Raw genomic sequence first — 15,649 nt, forward strand, 5'->3', positions numbered from 1 at the left:
CATATCTGCAATGACCCTATTCTCAAATACAGTCACATTCTGTGGTACTAGGGGCTAGGACTTCAACATATGAATTTGAGGAGGACACGATTCAACCCATAACACTAAAACAGCAGAGATCTTCAGGTAGTAATATTTTTAAAGTTACTTTCTATTTTGAAAACATCAACTTCTCAAAATAGCATCTAGTTTTATAATTCTATGTGGAACTCGATGTGGTGATATTAATAACGTTTACTATATTACACAAAAACGTGTGTGTTTATAGAGAGGAAACATGAAGAAAGTCCCAGAGGCATGAATGTACAGAGTACATTTTGTTAAATGATGTATGACCAGAGAATGGGTTACATGGGGAAGACTGCTAGAGATTTTGAAGAGATTTTATATGAATTCAAGGCATTCGGATTTTATTTTGTAGACATCAAGGAACCAACACAGAAGTCAAAACCTATTGAACTGTAGAAGGGTACTAAAAGGATGAATTTTATTGTATGTAAATTATTCATCAATGAACCTGACTTTAAAAAGAAAGAAATAAAACAAGAAGGTTGAAGAATAGATCTTAGGAACTAGCAATTCAGAGGTTTTTGGAGACCTTGGCAGTTTAATTGGAAACACAGGTAGAGAAACCAGATTTTATTGTGCTGAGGAATAAATTGGAGTTTAGGAAGCTCGAAAGTGGTTCAAAGGAGGGAAAGATTGGGTCCACAGAAGATGGCTTGTTGTTTGTTAGTTTGTTATGGTTGTTATTGTTTGTTTTACATGTGGGCAACTGAAGCATGTTGGCATGCAGTAGGAAAATGGAAAATACAGAAGAAAGAAGGAGTAAGTGATATAGTAAGATCCTGGAGGAGATTATTAGTGCCAGAGAAAAAAGTCTCTCAGATGTTAGGGATGGGTTCTGACAGAGGTAACATGGTGATGGGACTGCCATTTGATGGTTTCTGTCTTCTCTGTGAAAAAAGAGGCAAGGTTAATACAGTAACTGAGAATAAAGAGTAGGAGGTAAGTTACAAGGAGTTAATTACAATGATAAATGGAAACTGGGGATTAAAAAAGGAAACTGACTAGGGAAAGATAAAAGAATTGTAAAGTAGTTCCAGAACCCCAGCTCAAGTTGGAAACCAGGACTCTGGAAGGGCACCAGGCTGTCCAGTTTTTCAATTTTTCCTCAGCATTGCTCAGCAGCCTGGGAGCTGAGGCAACCATACTTGAGTGGGTTCTTCTGGCCTCAAGAACTAGCGAGCTACAATTGAGAGCCATACATGAGGAAACTAATGGTGGATGTCTTAAAATTAACCATGAGGGCCCAGACTGGTAGAGAAGAAATTGGAGATTAATAGCCTAGGAGAAAAGAGAAAAAAAAAAAGAAAATCAAAAAGTCATGGTAAGAAGGCATTTATTTTCTGGAGCCATGTATATCCCAGGAGGGAAGTCTGCCCCTACCACACATACCTTTTGCCACTGGTCGCAGAGAAATCACAGAAAGTAGACTGAACACTTTGGAGGACATAGTCTGGACTCAGAAACATAGCCTGGAGGTCAGAGTTTCATTCCCAACTTTGCCAATAACTTAAGACTGCCATCATTACCACCATTATCACAGAAGGCTAATCCTTAGGAAAAGAATATACCTGTGTGTGTAAAAGTGGAAGAAAGAGGAACCTTCCATGGGACAATGGTGAAAATTGACAAGAGGCAAATATTTTTCCTTCTTGCCTCAGATTCCAAAAGCATACTGATGTTTCCCTCAAAGCATGCTCTTTTATCTCTCTTAGTTTAAGATTCTCTGTTTATTCGGTTACAGAATCTCCAGAGCTGGCACCCTACTTTAGGCACTCACTCTCCCTTTCTGGGTTTCCTCTTTCTTCTTGCTTCCTCCTGTCCTTGGCCATTGAATGTTGTCATATGTCCCAGCATCTTCCCCCACCCGGTGACCAAATAAAGTATTTCCATAAGCTTTGTATTAGAATTTTTTCCAAGACGACAAGGCTTAAAATGGCGGCGCTTGGTTACAGGATACATTTAGGTACCTCACAGATGACACGGTGCAGCTAGCCCTTCATTCCCTATGCAGTCAGATGAACCTGAGCATCTCTCTGGAATTCATAAGGCACCTCTGCTCCTGCGGGCCCTGCCTCCATATGTCAGGGTGGCAGAGAAGCCACCCATGTTACCCACTGTGAGGTGCCATGCTCTGGTTATCCTTTATTTGCTTGACAACACACAGGGTTTAGTAGTTCCCCAAACCCAATCAGAATTCCCAAGCTTCTTCTCTTGGTATTGTCATATATAAGTACAAAAAATAATTTGGGGGAATTTCAATAGACAGCTCTAAATTCCCTTTCTCCTTACAAATATGAATCCTTATACAATTCCATTTTCCCCCGTTTTTTTTCCTGCTCATGATTCTCTTATAGCTCTTTCCAGTGATGCTAAAAACCAGCTGGTCTGGAGATTAATATGACCAGACATACCATGAATTTTTTAAATCTCAAAATTCCCAGTTTCTAGTTCTTGGTCAATCAAATATATTTTGATTTGAAAATACAATCAAATAGGTTGTATTTTCTTGTGTATATATAAATGTACAGTATATCATCCTGTCTTCTCTAATTTTTTTTTGGTCTCACTATTCCCTAAAATTGTTCCTAAGTGCTTCTTTGTTAGAAAGAGGCAGAGGAAAACCTGAAGAATGGAGGGGGAAGAAGTATGAAGTGATGGAAAGAGAAAGCATACTAGGGAAGAAGGGAAGCCAATGAGGAGATGGAAAAAAATAGTGATTTCCCTTTTCCCTGGTTTCCTCAGAGCACTTGTACGTTTGGTTTTGATATTCCTGTCACCTAATGCCCCAGATGACCTCTCCCTAGCAATGTGCTCTACAAAAAGAATTTATTTCACTGCCAGTGAATATCTCCTATCTACCCAACAAGCCAAAATCTCCTGCCCTAGCAGCTTAACATCCTCTCCAGCCTTCCAAGCCCCTTGCCAGCTGACTCCAGGGACTTGGACCCAGGGCCATTAGTTCCACTTTCCCCTGGCCCATGCTGGCATGGAGAGTGTTAATGGCTGATGTAAGTCTGAAAAGAACTTAGGCAATAATTTGGTTTTACTTTATTAACATCCAAAATATAAACAGGTAAACTACATGTTGAATTCATTAATTCTTCCTCCACTGTTTAAAAAGATGAGAACTGCATTTTTAAAAAAGGGATTGATTGGTGTCATGTACGTATTCATTCACTCCTGTTTATACAAGATAATAAGAATATTAACATGGAGGCAGAGCAGTGGCACTTATAATTCTATCACCACTGTTTATGTAAGAAGAAAATACCTGAAAAGAAACAGGGAGAGAACATTTGCTGCTCTGTACATACATTAAATTCTTGTATTTTTGTTTATAAGGCATTTGAGGGAGAAGAAGTTTAACAAGTTGAGGAGGAGTTAGTGATCTTTATACCATGTTCACTGCAATTGACCTAAGATAGCTAAGTTTAGAAAAGACAGAAGTATAATGGAGGGGGTACCTCCTTACAAGGAGCAGAGAGACTAGAGACATGTGCTCCATTAAATCCTTCCTGAGATTGAGCTTATTTAAGATTAGGATTCTTTGCTGGGTGCTGAAATGTTCTACCCCAGTGAGTAGTGAGTGTTGTGTCTGGGAGACCATTAACTCATAATTTGCCTGTAACTCAAGATACGCTTCTCAAGAAATGAAAAGAAAAGACAAAAATGCTGTTTTAAATAAGATTGTAGGGCTTCCCTGGTGGCGCAGTGGTTGAGAATCTGCCTGCTAATGCAGGGGACACGGGTTCGAGCCCTGGTTTGGGAAGATCCCATATGCCACGGAGTGGCTGGGCCCGTGAGCCACAACTACTGAGCCTGCGCGTCTGGAGCCTGTGCCCCGCAACGGGAGGGGCCGCGATAGTGAAAGGCCCGCGCATCGCGATGAAGAGCGGTCCCCGCACCGCGATGAAGAGTGGCCCCCGCTTGCCGCAACTGGAGAAAGCCCTCGCACGAACCGAAGACCCAACACAGCCATAAATAAATAAATAAATAAATAAAAAAAAAAAAAAAAAAAAGATTGTAAGGACCCATTTCAAACAAATAGTTCTGGGAAGACATTTATGATATTTTCTTGACTGTTTGAAAAAGAAAAGGTAGTTGGTGGTGAGGTAAGGGTTTCTTATCTAAGTTGACATTAACTGAGTTGATAATATAGGCCACAAAGGGTCAGATTATTGATGAGGGCTTAATGGGTGTCACAGGGCAATTGAAAAGAGTGAATAAGGAACAAGAAGTGTTATAGGTAGGTGGTTATATTTCTGATAACCTACCTAAGTGGGCTAGTAAACTGTTAGTGATAATGGAGACATAAAAACTCTCTAAAGTGTACATTAGAGTAGAGGTCCTTGAGAGCGGGAATGGAGTCCAATTAGCAGAGTAATTAATAGTAAACTCTGAAAAAACTTCTGTTAAATTAATGAATAAATGCATGCCGCCATCTGGACAATGCTTTGCATGTTCTCCCTTATCTAACCAATTCTCAAGGAAAGTTCATACACTTTCTTAGTCTCAGTTACAAACACAGGTGTCTCTCCAATGAGAGAATTAAATTTTCACAAGAGCATAGAGTCACTGATTGTTTTTAATTTATTCATTTCAATCCTCGTTCACATTCCTGTTCTTGTTCCACTTAGGTAACCATATTCTGTTGCAGTTGGACCAATTGTGCATGCAAGTGATGAGAAATGAGATTAGAGAGGTAGTGAGGGATTGGGGCTCGCAGACTATGGTAAGTCCTTTAGAATCCCTTAGCATCAGTGATGGGCAGGAGTCTTTGAAATCATAACAACAATCCTACTATAGGTTGACCAGATGAAGCAGTTCCAGCCAAGGGCTGGAGGCACAGACGTAAGAGCTTGATTTGGGCTATAAATCAAATATAAAATTTCCAACCAGTGTAAATAAAAGCACTGTCTCATTTGGACCCTCTTTTTTGCCTATTGAACCAGTTTTACCAACCTAACACTTTCAGTTGGCAGCCATACCTATAAGACGCTTAGGGGGAAGTAGTGAATGTGTTTTAGAACTTTCATAAGGCCTTCAGTTCAAAAGCATAGGATTTAAGACACTTCAAACATGAATTTTAAATGTGAGAGGTTTTCCCTTGTACTTACTGACTACTGTGCTAAGAATTACAGAACTCCTGGGCATCAAATAGTGTGTGCATAAATCACTCTGCAAAAGAAAGAGAGGTTGAAAGTTCACACAAGATGTGCATGTTCTATGGCCAAGTCCTACCAAAATGAGCCAATTTGCCACACTTACTTTTGAGAATGAGAGAGGTCTGATAGTTTGCCTAAAATGGGACATTCAGGAGAGGTCATTTTCTTGTCCATTTATGTATAAATCGTTAAAATTTTGAAGCTGTATTCTAGTATAACTGAGGGAAATAGCTCAGAATTTTTCTTATCACATACCAGAGATGACAGACTTAAAATCTGATGGCTCTTTTGATAGCTTCTGAAAGAACTAGAACTTGTCTGGCTCCATTTGTCTGGCCAAGATGTATTTCTATGATTTATCCGTGGAGTTTTTAGCAGAACCTTACACTTACTGTCTAAATTAATGATATTCCCTTCTTTTGCCATAACAAAAATCACGCTACACTATATACATTATGTTAAAGATTTTTTATTTTAGCATGTGGACATATTCTGTAAAAGCTTTTTCAGTTTCATCATGTTGACAAGCTGATTCCATTAAATCACCCACCATCATCATGTTCACTTTTTTCTTTTCTTTTTTGAAAAGTTAGAAAACAGCGATCATCTTAGAGTTTTCAAGACATTCACTTTGGCAAAAATAAATCTGGAAAAACATGAGCCTATTCCTTGAAATGGAAAAAGGATGGGTTGTGTCGTTCTTCTCATTGGCCCTTCTCTTGAAGCTGTTAAAGATGAGGAAGGAGGCTGTGGGTCTCTTTAATTTTTTTCCAGTAAAATGGGATTTTAAAAAATTTTCTGGATATAGCTCAAACTTCTCTACCTCAGTATTTATTATGTATTATTTGTTATTTAAAATAGAAACTTCAGTAAGTTGGATGAATAGCATGAAAGGGTTTCATTCAAGCATATTTGAGCATTTCTGCACTGCTGGTAAAATGTTATTTGGTAATGTTTTAGGGCCACACTTCTGTTTTGAATTAGAGCAGATATGTCCCAGCTCTCCCACCACCAGGCTTTCCTCACTGAGAAGAAAAAAAAAATCATCTGATCATGCTACTGCTGGGTCATTTAAAACATTGAGTAGGTGTGTGAAATGAGGGGAAACAAAAAAAAAAAAGCTCAGTATGGGGTTAATTCGCTCTGTAGAGTTGTGGGTGGATCACTTCCTCAGGACCAACTCATGCAGAGGAACCACACATGTACAGACTTCTAAAAGTAAAAGAAAGCCACGAACCTTCAGACTCCGTGGCACAAATTGATTGCCTTTGGAGGTGAGAAATACTCACTGCCTTTTGTCAGGGACGAGTGGACCTCACTTGAAATATCTGGGCAGGCCACTGTCAGATCCTGAAAATGAACCTGCGGCTTGAGGAGGGCTCTAGCAAATTGGGCACTTTCTGAAATTTACCTCTGCTGAATCTTTAAATTCATGTCTTGCTCAGTTTCTTTTAATGTGCCTTATTTTCTAGGTCTCATCTTGGAAACAACATAATTTCTTCCTGAAAATATGGGTGAATTCTTTCTATTTTCATAATTGTGTTTCACAGGCTTCCACGGGTTCCCTGCCTGCTGAGATAAGCTCAGCCAGGGTTTGGCCTGAAGGATTCCTCTAGGTTGTTTACAGTCTAATCCTTTCATGAAGTGGAAGGTGAAAGGGCAGACAGGAAACATCCTCAATTCCTAGATCATTAATAGGTGAATACAAGAATTCAGGTGTTTGTAAGTAAATTTCACCCACAGGGTTTTCTGAGGCAGAAAGATACTGTGAAAAAGTCTCCTTGAGCACATGCTCCTAAGAGCCAGGAACCAATGGAGATTAACCAGGAGGAAATCACTAACAAAGAACATGTTTGTAAAGTTTCAGAGCAAACCATTTATGTTTTCTTATGTTTCTGCCTAAATTACTCTGACATCAGTAGGAACACTTCACAGAGTGTATAGACAGAAAGTCCCACAATGTTTATAACTTCCAAAAGGAAATATGTATATACACACACATATATATGATATATACATGTATATGTATGTATCTTTATCTGCAGTTAAACTATAGGCAATATTGCTTCTTGAGATGCAGAATCAGGTGACGCCCTTGGGCAGTAAAGCTGAACAATCTGTAGAGTGCAGAGCAGAATCCACCTCCACCACCATCACCACACACACAAACACATAATCACCAAATACCTCCTTCATTACCTTGGAAAAACCTGCATTTGGATCTTGTAGAGACAGTTAAGAAAATGACAGTTCCCCTAAGAAGAAGTATTAAAAGCAGTTAAATTAATAACTTTTCAGATAACTGAGAGCAGGTTGGGGTTGAGGAGGATGGAGAGCTGACTGAGTGTGTCCCCAAAGAGGCAGTCCAGGTCACATTTGTTTCTTTTTCTTCAACTGCCTGATGATAGGAATGTGGATGTAGAAATAGGAAGGGATGGAGGGAGGGAGCCAGGAGTAAGCTTTATGAATTCTAACAACAACATTATCAGCTTATTGTACCACAGGCTTTCAAAATTCCAGTTGCTGGTTAGCTTGACACCTTTGCTGTTCAGTTCATTCTTTTTTTTTTTTTTAACATCTTTATCGGAGTAAAATTGCTTTACAGTGTTGTGTTAGTTTCTGCTGTATAACAAAGTGAATCAGCTATATGCATATGTATATCCCCATATCCCCTCCCTCTTGCATCTCCCTCCCATCCTCCCTATCCCACCCCTCTAAGTGGTCAAAGCACCGAGCTGATCTCCCTGTGCCATGCAGCTGCTTCCCACTCGCTATCTATTTTACGTTTGGTAGTGTATATATGTCATTGCTACTCTCTCACTTCATCCCAGCTTACCCTTCCCCCTCCCCGTGTCCTCAATTCATTCTTGACATTCGAAACAGCATAAGCAATGGCTACATGTACCAACCATTATCCTAGTTAGGTGGTCAAAGTCAGCTTAATGCTGGCTTTATTTTCTGTACTGATGTTGAACAAAATGTTTCTCTTGAAAGGTCTTAGACGTCTATCCTCCCAGCTCCTGATTACAGCAATAACCAACCTCCAGAAGTCATTAGTGAAGACTAGAATAATATCCTATAAAAAGTCAGCTATGAAGAAATTGGCGTAGTTTATCTCTGATTTGTGTCCTTATGAAAATAATGGTTTGCAAAATAAAACTACATTTCTCTGTCTCAATCTCTTTTTTTAACCAGATCTTTACAAGTTACATGGGGACTGATTTTTTTTCCTAACAAAGGTTGAATAACACTCAAAGGCTTTAGTAGCCAAAGTCCATCTTTAGAAATAGCTTTCTTCTATAATGTACTGCCAATTTCTTATGTGTGTGTATTTTGACCTTCCTGATGCCTCTGCTATGGGCTGCCTGTTGATTGGTACATGTTACTGCTTTGCTTATAAGAGTTGGGCAATAGTTCAGTGATCCAGTCCAAATCTGGGCCATAGATAGAAAGGGCTCATCTTCTATTTAAGAAATGTGGCAAACTGCTTTAAATGAATTTGGTTCAGACAAGGTCATTGAAACTGTTCATCTAATCCTGTGTGCCGTATGTAATGGACACTTCTGCTGAGCTCCAAAGCTGCAAGGTAAATAGATAAGAAAGCCAGTAACTTGCCGCCCCTGTTAGAGCTTTCCCTGAGTCTGTCATCAGATTTACATTCTTAGTCATATGGAGCCCATTTTGGCCATTTAAAAGTATTTGTTCACTGGTTCTCTTGATGTCTTTGAAGATAGTCCTGGGAATAATAACAGTGAATTCTTACATTATTTTCTGGTCTTTTTTCTAACTTTAAAAAAAAATTGGATATTGAATTTAAATGCATATTCATAACAGGTTTATGAAATATTCAGCTAAATTTCTTGGACGTGAAAGAATTAATTGTTAGAATGTTTTACTGTAGCTAATCATTATGTTAAAACCATAGTAGATTCAAGTATATTTTTGCTCAATTCTATTTGAGTAATTAATATACACTTGGCAAATTGAATCAATACATAAGCACTATATACACTATTTTGAATTTAGTAACTTACAGACTTTCTGTGTTGCCTTATCCTCGTCTAACCATAAAATGTATTTTACTCAACTGTGTTGTGATTCTGTACAATTTTGGGAGTCAGCATGTTATAGGATTTTGTAGTCATATAGAGCAAAACAAGACTAGAGAAGTATTGAATTCACCCTCCTGACTGGAGGCAGAGCTGTATTTATTCCATCCGAAATAGATGAGGATCTTTCCTACTTTTAAATAACCGTGAAGATAGAAATTTCATAACAGCTCTTAGCAATCTATTTGATTATTTACCACTTGTACATTTAAGATGTTCATCCTTAAGTCTTAACTTAAATTCTTCACTGGACAGTTTAATATCATTTCGCCCTAGGACAAAAATACCTATCATTATTCTCTTTATAACAACTCTTCTTATAGTCAGAAAACTATGAAGATACACCTCAGCTCTTTCTTTCTTAAGTGAAATTATTCCAGTTTTTTAAACGTTTACTTTTATCTCTATAGCTCTTTCTGTACAAGAGTGGCAAAGGGGACTATTTTAAAAAGTTCTGTCATACATGATGCCCCTGAGAAAGGCACTGCATATTTTAATTTCACTGTGCCGATGTAGAAATAGCCACAGCTTTTTCATTATATGCTGATGGACAGAGCATTTGTGTTCATTTAACCTTGAGGTTGAAACTTGTTCCCAAAAAAGTAACTGACTCATAGCATTGGCTAGACCCAAGAATAAAGAGCATCAGTTTTCTTAATCTTAAAGGCTCATTTTGCCCCCCACTCTAAAATGCACTAAAATTAACTTTTCCTTGCCCTCTCTCTGGTGCTATTTGTTTACTGATTTAACAACTTTTTTCTATCATCTTTGTCTCCTAAAATAGATGGACAGCATTTATTCAACAAACATTGGAGTGTCATGCTGTGTTTAGGACACTGTTCTAGGCTTGGGAGATTCTAGTGTGAACTGTTAGCAAAGGCTCAGGGGCAGAGGTGTCCTGAGCATGTTCAGGGAGAGCAAATAGCCTGTTACAGTACGTAAGGAAGCAGTGGTGGGGAAAAAACAAGAGAGGTGGATTGGGGCCAGATCGTGAAAGATCTTGGATTGCTCTTAAGCAAATAGTTGGTGGTGACAAGGACAAAAGTAACATTTTCCAATCTGTATTATGGAAAGCTTTTATCAAGTCTTTAAAACACAGACTGTGCCCACGTTGTCCTCTTGGTTTAGTATCTAACAGACCATCGGGTGAAAGTACCTGCTTAATTTGTATCTTTCGATATAAATTTTGTGTTATAATTTTTCCCTTTGTATTAAAAAAAATTCAAGGGAACCATTTGAGTAAAGACAGCCTTCTGTTCACACTGATCTGGATGTTTCTTCCTCCTGCTGTGCCCATATTTATTCCAAAGCCCTCTGTAGCACTAACATGTTACTTTCTGTGTTTATATACCAAGGAGTCTTGGGATGAGTTTGTCCTATAATAGGCACAACTTTTTTTGTACCAAATGGCATTAATAATAAGCTGTGAGCAGCATTATGACCAAGTGTTTCTACTTGATTGGACCACATGATAACAATACCAGACCTTTTCAGCATCCCCTAAAAGATATTAATGTACTATAATAAAAGGTCTTGTACACCAATCCATTTAGAACATGTAAAGCTGTAACTTTAGGAGTTTGAAATAAGGAAGGAAAGTTGTTCGGAATAAGATTGTAGAGAGGTCCTGAATGTCATCATGCCATCAAATTAAGTCTGTTTTAGGAGCTGTAAGAAATCATCCTAAATATATTAAACAAATTCAGTTCCTGATACTACCTTCCACCCTGCCCTACCACCCCTCCCAGCCTTACTGCTTCTACCTCATTCTTATTTCTCAGGCTTTATACCTGTAAGAATCAGGAAGACTCAAGAGGATTTGTATGGGATGGGGTAGAGTGTCAAGTTGTATCTCAGCAATGTCTCAGGCTCAGAAACAGTCCTATACCTAATTGCTGAACTTTAGTTTTTGAATTCTCTCTTTTTACTGATCATGATTTCATCATCTCGGTTTTTGAAGACAGACATCATTCTGTGTTATCATAGCATATTAAGGAAAGGTAAGGCATCACTGTGATTTCCCTACTGTTCTTCTCAAGATGGTCTTGAAAAGCAGACCCCAAGATATGAATGACCATTTATGGCATTTATAGTCAGTCTCCTTAAGACTGACCAAAGGAATGAAAACACTTCAAGAAACTTGCAGGAGACCCCAAAGTACCTAGTGGGAAATTGAGCATGTTTTGTATGCACGTCTGAATAAGCCTTCCATCTGACTTTAACTTATACATCTTTTGCCAGGTAGAAAATAGAGACTTAAAAACCTCCAAATTCAGGGTGCGTGAAATGTCATTATATCTAGCATAAAATTTCTTGAATCTGTCAGATAAAGGAAATCATGTATCCAGAGTGAAGATGGAATATCAATTGACAGGAACCTATGAAGCTGGCACATATTATGAGACATATGAATCTAAAAATCCAATAGGGCCTCATCCTTTGAAAACACTGGAAGCCAGAAAGGTATTAGGAAAATCAGTAAGGTAAAAATCTTCATCCTACTATTTGGAATGACTCCCACATAAGAATTAATTAACACAATACTTCTAGAACATTAAAAGGATGTTAAAATGTTATCTCTACCCATAGAAAACAAAGATATAAACCCACCTAACTGCTGGAGAAAGTAGTTGAAAAAAAAAAAATTGGATGGATTAAAGGCATGTCTAAGAGGTCTTTTCTGTCCTGTTGTCACATCATTTACCCTCTTCAGATAGAAGGATAAGTGTTGAACTTCAGTTCATCTGAATTCCTCAGCTCTGTCATCAATGCTGTGACACATTCTAATTTTCTGATTCATTTGTGATGAATAAGCTCTCCCTTTTCTATTCACAATGCTAAAAGTAACCAGTTTTTGTGAGTTATGATTACTTATTTTCCATTTTTTTATTGCACTATTATTTTCCCTTAGCAAAGTTTCTGTCACTCTTTATCAGCCAGTGTGAATCCCACGTGCGGAAAAGCCCTTGGAGAGTACCATTGCCTAGGCTTGGAGTTAGTCAAGAGGAACGAGAGACTGACAGCCCAGACTCCTTTTTTAACCCAGCCAGGTACCTCAGCTGTCAAGTGTCTCAGCTTCTGCACCCAAAAATGGGTACAATAGTAGCTTTCCCTTACCACCCTGAAATATTTAGAATGCAAATCAAGCCAAAACTGTCTCCTTCCAAAGGAGAAACTTAAACTAGCCTACAAAATTCTTAATGAGGCCAGACTTCAAGGGCAAACATAAAGTGGGAAACACCTATAGGTACTGGAACTTAAGGGTTATAAATATGTAGACCTCAGAATGGTACAGACTTATTCAGATCCCAGCAGCTCTCTGATTTAGGGTAAGTTTCCTAATTTCTCAAATCTCCCTTTTTCCTCTTGTAAAGTGGAAGTAATAGTATTTACTCTTGTAGTCAGGATTAAATGATATACCGTTAATGCTGCTTTTCAAACTCTTCCAGGGAGGTGATCATCAAGCTAAGGTGAGCATCCGATATTCAGGGTGCCTGGACCTCACCTGAAACAGTCTGCTGCAAATAAGGCTTTTCAGTGAGGTCTCAGGTTTCACCCTACAAGATACATACACGTTTTGCATTCTACCCCTCAATTTATCCTTGTTTGTTTCACTAAACCGGAAGTTCCATGAGGGCAAGAACAGGATCTGTTCTTTTTTTCTATAACGTCCAAGAAATAGTTATTGGATAAATGAGTACATATACAAATAAGAGGTTACATTACTTAGTCACAAAGACAACTGACCCTCTGAAGAGACAGCCGTGTCTTTATTATTTATTTTGTGGCTTTGCACACTCTTGTCAGACTGCTCCACCTCCCTGGGTATACCCATATTCAAACTTCAGAAGCATTTACTTAAGATGCCTGGAACCACACAAAGTACTCAGTGAATAGTAACTCTTATTATCATTTCTCTGCTCACTATTCCTCTACCTCATTGTTCCTAAGGCTCTATGGACTTTTTAAAAAAGAAGTTATAAGGGACTAGGAAAGTCAGAGTCTGGAAGTCCTGTAAAGGAGTCTGTGTGTCTCTAGTGACACACACTCACCCATGTAGAGATCCATTTTCTATCCATTTCATTTACTCCTGGCTTTAACTTTATAGCGACTTGTTGAAGCATCCTAGAGGTGATGAGCAGAGGGACTGAAAGAGCATTTTCTCCCCTCTCCCCTTAGACCAAGGGTTACTAACCTGGAACTCTTGGAAGACCTTCATGGACTTTGGGAGATGCTTGGAACTTGGTGTTTTTGAAGAATTTCTGGGAGGAGAAATTCTCATAGGGATCTGTATCACCTCAGATGTTGGGAAGCATTGCCGTAGAACATAAATGGAAATCAGAATGGACTAATCTTTAAGTTACAGTTAATAATACTTTTAGTTCCTTGGAGATTGATACTATATAATAATTTCTACTCAGAAATCACAAAACTAAAATTAGACTTCACTACAAATCACCCCTTCTCCCCCTCTCTACTCTTGCCTCCCCCGCCAGGTTTTAAGGTCTTGATTCATTTTGGGCTTTATAGTTCTATATTCTTGGCTAGATATTTGTGCTTTGAACCCAGCATGCTTAATGCAAATGTTTTTAAGCTTATGCAAAACTATTATAGATAATTCTTTGCATTTCAGATGAAAACAATTTACAAACACACAAGGTGAATATCACTTAGGCAGAAAGGGCACATATCAGTAAAATAACAATTTGAACTGAACAAAAATAAACCCATGTAGATTAATACATATTTTCAAAATTGCATAGCAGATTGTAATTCAATCAAGAAACGGGGCCTTTTGACATTTATGAATGCTTATAAATTGTATAAGAACTCTGAGATTAAATTTTTAGCCTTAGTATTAAATTTGGGATAGATAGTATTGTTTTTCATTAATACATAAAGACAACAATTATATCCAATAAAATCTTCAATTTAACTTGGCTTTAATTTGTCTTAGACTGTGACATACACACTGTGATTTTTCTCTCCATCTTGGATTCCTGTCATTGACAGCCTGTGTGTCATTTGACATCCAGGAAAGATAGCTTTTCATTCCAGACCTTGGATGTATTAATCAATCTGGGTACAGTTTACATCGATCTCTTTTGATCACATCAAAAATTTAATTTTGACTGATTAACTTTTATGAATAAATACTCCTTTCCTAGAAAGGAAAGTTATGCTCTTAGATATAAGAGCATAAATACTAAGTATAGTTCAAAAAGAGCATAATTATTATTGAGACTTACTGGGTTTATAACATGCAACAGAAAAATAAGTGAGTATATTGCATAGATAACCACTAATCATATTTTTCTCCATTTTCTCAAGGGTTGGGAAAGAAAGCAAGCTCAAAAAGGTTGGAGGAGGGAGGGAAAAAAGGGAGGAGAGAGGGAAGGAAGGAAGGAAGAAAAGAAGAAAGGAAGGAAGGAAAAAGATGCACCAATGAAGTGGTCTAGCATCCTAGCTTGTGGAAGGGACTAGAATGTAGCAAAACTTAGAGCTTTAAAGTCGTTGAGGCTAGTTGGTCTTTTTATATATATATGTAAGTATTTCAAGTTTGTGTGTACTTTCAATGAATCATACATAAGTTAATTATCTTGCTTAAAATTTTCATTAAGCTCATCAATTTTGTGAAACAATTTCAAAACATTGAAGACCTCCAGCCTCTCTTGTGTTGGCATACATTATGGTCCAGGCTGCAGATTTTCATCTTAACTCTTCTTGTCCAAAGAGGGGAACACCATACTTCACTCCTGCATGTTCATGGAACAGGGTTTCACCTTGTCCATAAAAGGAAAAACTTTTTCTTTGGAGGAACATCTATGATGGTGCATTTTCCCAGAAAACTTGCTGAGAAGTGAAGTCTCTTAATTGCCAGTTTTCTACTTTAGCCTTATTCTATGCTTTAGTTAGGTCCTTCTACTTGATCTCTTTTAATACAGTTTGTTTTTCATATTTCTGAAGGCCATATGTGAAGTGGTTAAAATCATGGTGTCAGAGAGACAAGAATTCAATCGGTGTATATTAAGTCCTTGACATATTTGAGTTGGGTGGGGTAGGGAGACCTGCTTTGTCTTCTCAGCATCCTTGTTTGGTTTATTAATTTCTCCTGGATCTTCTGTTACTTCAGTTTTATTCTTCTGTAAGAAAAGCTATCAAAACAGTGGCAAACAGGCCAGTCCCATAATCGCTTATCTGGCTTGTGTGTTGAAGATTACAAAGGAGAATTATCAGACTTGAAATATAGAACGAGAAACTGTTAAGGTCAACTCCCCCCAAACCTGAAGTTTTCATTACTAGAAA

At 38.0% G+C, this 15,649-nt stretch overlaps 1 protein-coding gene across 3 annotated transcripts in view; it reads left to right on the forward strand.

Moving 5' to 3' along the window:
* ZBTB20 (zinc finger and BTB domain containing 20) overlaps positions 1-15,649 on the forward strand; it is a 785,132-nt gene that overhangs the window by 602,949 nt on the left and 166,534 nt on the right. The gene's annotated exons all lie outside the window — the stretch shown is intronic.

The sequence above is a fragment of the Balaenoptera musculus genome, chromosome 4 (genome assembly GCF_009873245.2).
Source record: "Balaenoptera musculus isolate JJ_BM4_2016_0621 chromosome 4, mBalMus1.pri.v3, whole genome shotgun sequence".
In the NCBI taxonomy this organism is placed as follows: Eukaryota; Metazoa; Chordata; class Mammalia; order Artiodactyla; family Balaenopteridae; genus Balaenoptera; species Balaenoptera musculus.